Source organism: Cryptomeria japonica, chromosome 8 (genome assembly GCF_030272615.1).
Source record: "Cryptomeria japonica chromosome 8, Sugi_1.0, whole genome shotgun sequence".
Taxonomy (NCBI): Eukaryota; Viridiplantae; Streptophyta; class Pinopsida; order Cupressales; family Cupressaceae; genus Cryptomeria; species Cryptomeria japonica.
Genome location: NC_081412.1, coordinates 123,432,094 through 123,437,967, shown reverse-complemented (window position 1 = coordinate 123,437,967; position 5,874 = coordinate 123,432,094).

Genomic DNA, 5,874 nt, shown 5'->3' with positions numbered 1-5,874 from the left:
ATAGATTTGATGATGACGAACAGGTTCAACTTTCAACAGAACAAAATTCAGAGGACCAAGGCAAATTTGTACTACCTAGTCCCAAAAAATTAGGTCGAACTTCCAAGTACATATTCTAAACATCTTCTTTTGCCCAGATCCTAGTCTATGGTTTCATGGGACACCTGTAGCAGTCTGTTTTCATTGTTTCTCTCCAATCATCCCTTGTTTTGCCCTAATTTCATAATTCACATCCAATCTTTAATTAGAAAGAGGGGGCAAACTAAAAACCAGTGAATCTAATCAAAATTTCAGCCCTTTTCCTATTTGGATTGTGGCTAAATCTATTGGATTCACCTCTCTTTCAATGTAGTGGTCTCCCACGTAAAATTAGTGGTTTTATTATCTAAATAGTGAAACCCTTTTACACCATTAAATTTATCCTTTCATTCTTGCTTCTTTTATGTGTGCATTGCTTCATTGATTTCTAGATCATATTCATGCTCAACTTCTCTCTAGGTAACATTTTTCTTCTTAATTTCTTGCACCTTTGAGCCTTATTCATATTCCACTCTTGATAGATTTATCTTTACCCTTCCCAAGGTATCCTGGAAAGTTGAAGAAGTGAACTCAAAGTGTTCTTGATTGTGTATTTGGCACCATCCAGGAAGCACCAAGATAGAAGGATTCATCATGCCTCCTAGGTGCAATAGGTTGTTAGACCAACTTATTACCCTCATGATATATATGGGTAAATAAGGATTTCTTCAAAGTAATTAATTAGGCTTGGGGAATTCCTAATAAGGTATTCAATAGTCCAACTAGGGTTATGAATTTGATTAAAGCATTGGATTATGTTAATCCGTAAGTGTTTGTTGGGTCTCTTTGAAAAAACAAATTTATTATAGACATATTAATGGACATATCCAACAATAAAACTAAAGAACAAGAGGTTCACATATCACACACAAACACACACAAAAGGAGAAACAAGGACCAAATTTAATTGTGAAACCAGAATGGGCTGATATTTTACAAAATACATGATTGAAGAAATGGTTTCCAACCTTTCTAACACCATGAATACATAATGTGAAAAATGTGCATACACTTCCATCCAATGAATTAACCAGTATTACGATTTCAAGATAATCTACGATGAATCCAATTTTACAATATATTTCAGAGATAATCAAAATTTGAATTACCCATTTCACAAAATAGGTCAACATAATTTAGTAATTGAAATAATTGAATATTTAACTTTATAGCTTAAGTTTGAGAGGTCACAATAATAGTTGAACAAAATATTTAAATTTCCATAATATAATTAATATGTTACAAAACATTAAAGAGAGTGCATACAATTATGTTCATACGACAAAATTGATGGTATAGTTTCATATAGATCTTATTCTTATAGACATCTTTATTCTACATATACTACAAGAAATTCAAATACAAAATATTACAAACTAGAAGTATTCAAATAAATGCTAATCAAACAATCATTTAATTAAGAAAAGGCAAATGAAAGAGATAAACATGCATCGAGCTAGTGTGGCACATATAAGGCCATGGGAAACCTGAAAGATAGAGTGCACCACTCTCAACCCCCCTTAAACCCTAAGTTGTCTAATAAACACAAAAATAAACAATGTGCAATAGAAAAGAAATGAGAAAAATAAAATTTTAAGTGGGTCATTGCCTTACATATGATGATTTCACCTTTTATTTATGGCTAGATGACTGAGTGAAATTCCTTGTCAAATAGTAAAGAATAAATAAACATAGGCATAAACAATACATAACAAAGAATAAATAAGAAAAAACAAATGTCCAAATGAATACATTTAGATTCTTTTACTTTTCATCTATTCTTTTCTATTTATTAGTTAATTATAATAATTTTTCTTTTTTTCTCATTTGTTCCATTTTTGTTGTTACTCCTTTCTTTCCTTGTATCTTTGACTCTTTAGGTTCTTGCTTAATTTGTTTAATTCTTTAGTTTTATTTTTAATGTTTTTTGTCATTTTTGTTTTCCTCTTTTCTTTTATTTATTTTTATTTTTTATTAACCTCTCTTTTCATTATTCTTTGTTAGCCTCTTGCTTGAGTTCTTTGTTGCAATTTTAAATTCATACTTCTTTAATTATTTTAGTATATTAAGGAGTATTTTTAACTTTTTTTTTGTTCTTTTTATTTTTCTTCTCTCTTTTCATTTATTTTAATTTCTCTTTGCTTTAATTTTGGTTTTGTTATTTTATCTTGTTGTCAATCCTCGTTGGCTCCTTGATGTGACATGACACCTATCCCTTTCCCTTCCCCAGCCACCCCTAACCCTTCCTTCCCCTTTCTTTATATGCTCCTTTGGTATGCAACCACCCATTTTTCTATTCCTTAGCTCTCTTTCATCTTGATGATGGATCACATAGTGTGATCCGAAATGTTGATGCAAATAAAAACACACAATCTTAATCTAGAAACAACACATATACAATATGATGGATTATGAAAAACTAATATCACTTAAGTCCAAATCAGTCATGACGTTAATGAGGTATGACAACCCCACCTTCCATTTACAATAAGACAAAGTGAAATGAAGAAATGCCTTCTCAAACATTAAACAACAAATAATCACTAATGTAATCAATACATGACAGAGAAGAAACAAGAATAAAATTAGAAAAACCATGTTGCTTATTGGCTTAGTGAGATACGAAAATCTTGCCTTTCATTTATAATTAGAAAGAGGATTGAAATGAAGAAATGCCCTCTCAAACAGTAAACAACCAACAAATAGTGGCCTAAATAATAAATGAGATAGTGGAAATGACCAAAAAAATAAAAAATTGAGCTATGCCATTGTCTCAGTGAGGAACGAAGATCTCACCTTCCATTCAAAGCCAAATGAATGAGCGCTTCAAATATGACCACCAAACAAACCTTCACATTTTCTCTATGAAAACCTCTATATTCTCTCTACCAAATCCCTTTGAAGCCATTGAAAAAGGAGCAGAAGTAAACAATTACAGGTGGCAAACACAACAAGATCTAGGGAAGAAGACAATTAGTGGTGAACCATTATGCATTGTTTAGTGTTATGTACTGCAACATTAAAGGTGGATTTTTTTGTTGTATTTTGCATACCATCATGTCTCAATGTTTGATGGTGTGGAAGTTGAGTGTGAAGTTATGTTGAACAAATATCTCAATGTTTGATTGAAACATACATTTCGCATGACGAAAATAAATTAATAGAAACGTGATTATTGAATGATGTTCTACAATAAAAAAAAGTCAACATACATCACGTTCAACTAATCATAATTTTGAATAGAAATAATAGAACGTTCATGTATCAAGTTTCACCACATATATAATGAATCATACTCCCTAGAAACATTATTTAAAACTGTCCACATACATACATACATGAAAACAAAAAGTTGCTAACATGGTAGGAAGTCCATATCAAACCCTAACTCTCCCACCTCTTTCTATTTCAAATAAAAAAACACACTCAATTGATATGAACCGAGCCTATTTTCAAGTTTTGCATGCATTAAAGACTAATGTTTATCTTTGAGCATCTAAGTAGTCCGGCCTAGACTCCATATACCACCCAAAACCTACGTGTTTCTGAATGTTGATATTTTCGTTGCAGATTGATTTGAGTAGCGACACGTGCCAACATCTCGTACATTTGAGGCCCTTTTTTTTTGTCACAAATTGAAACAAAAATATGTGGACAAAAGGAAATGAAGAATGAGTCTACGCTGACCGTTGATCTTCATCTTGGGTACGTGGCACCATCACACTTAATCCAGAATCTGTTGATAAATTCTTGATTAAGGGATGTCTTGACATGTGTTGAGGATTGAGAGAAGATATCAAGGCAGTTGGAAGTCATGCATTCATTCAAACACATACGTCATTGGCAAATGTTAAGTTAACCATAGGTCAAGGATATTTGGCCACATCATGTATTTAGACTTTTTATGAATGTCTGATAAGGTCAACAATAAAGGTAAAACCTTGCAAAACCCATGAAAGCCCAATTCAACACTTTTGACTCAACCCCATGATGAAATGTGAAGCATGGAGGAAAGTGTCAACCATGACCAAATCCTTGTGAAACACATGAAAATCTCTTTGCTTACAATCTGGGCTCAAAATTTTATATTTAATTTATGTATTTAAAGTTTGTAATATTTGTATATTAAAATATACTATTAGAAATTATATTAAATATTACAGTATTTTATAATATATGTCTAATATCAATAACATTTATTTAGACTACACAAAAAATCTCTTTGCTTACAAGTCGCTTGATCCATCCCGGTGGTTATACAGCGCTGCCGCAGCGGTTACTTTGGCCGCTACGGTCAACGGCTTCCACTACCGCCCAACGGTTAGCCCAACCACCGCCCGCCAATCGATCATTGCCACCGGTGTACCACCCCATTCCGCCGCCTCCGCTCAGCCCAAGCGCATTGCCGCTAGCTGCGTCGCCCACTGGCCACTAGAGCTCCACCAAACATTGTTTTACATGCTTTTTTATAGGGGGGTCGTTTTTTTGCCATAACTTCGGCAAACGGAGTCAGATTTTGCCAAACGAATAGGCGTCAAAAATCTCTTTCCGAGCTCTCTTCAGATCTGCAGGTTTGATCTTTTGTTTTTGTTGTTTTGATGTCTTTTTTTGACGTCAAAGCCATAAGTTCTTTTTTGCACTCTGGGAGGCATATCTTGAGTATTTGGACTCTGTTTTTGGCACATGAGATATCATTGGAAAGATGGTTCTATGCACTTTCCAGTGGTCTGGGTTTTATTTCCATGTTTTTCTCTAGGTATATTTTATTCAATGTTTTGCATTTATGCACTTTGGTGAATATCTTGGATGTTTCAACTCCCGGGATCTTTTTCTTTGTGTGGGATGACTCATCTTTGGCTATTCTTTCTGTATTTCTAGCCTTTTATCTTCTTTGAGCATTGAATACATCATTTTGTAAGCATTTTCCTTTTTGCAAACGCACTGAGATAAAGTGTCACTATGCTTTGCATGATCTTATGCCTTATTGTACTCACACTCCATTATAAAGTGTCATGGGGGGGTTTGATGTTTGCCTTTGTTTACCATCTACCTTTGTCACATGAGTGTTCCTTCCACGATATTAGCCTCATGATGTGTGTCAAGTGAGTGTTTCTTCCATGACACTAGCCTTTATATGTGTTTGTACTTTCTGTTGCACTCTCAATGTTCCTGGTTCTTCGTCATGCGTTTTTTCTTGGCATTCAGTTTCAGTGTACTTGCCACCTCTCCCTTATCAGCATTACGGGGGGTTTCTCTTGTTGGTTGTTGGTTCTAATGCTTCGTTGGTTCGTTGGAGTGAGTTATGTATTCAATATTTGTTCCTATGTACTAGGCAGATGCAGTGGCTAGTTACCTATGCATTTCGTTGAGATGGATCATTTACCATATGGACACTCTTTCATTCCTATTTTTGGAGGCAACCTTCCATCTTCGATTGATCAGCTCTTTAGACTTTGGTGTTTTTGCCATCTGTATCTTTGAGTTCAGTTGTTTGCCTTTGTTTGCCATCTAATTCGAGTAGTGTTATTTGAGGGCACTCATGCAGATTGCAGTCTTCTCTACTTGATCATCTTCTATTTCAGTGGAGGTTCTTCAGATCAAAAGTTATTCTTCGATAGTGTTTGCAGCTTCATGCTTCACTGGTGTTCTTCATGTTCCTCCTTTGTTCCTTTTTTCTGGGACATTCTCTTGTTTGAAGGCTTCTCCAGTCCTTCACTTGTATTTCTCTCTTTAGGAGAGGAGTTTTTCCCATGAGGTTTTCTCCTTTTCTCTAGTTGTGAGAGATCTTTTGTACTT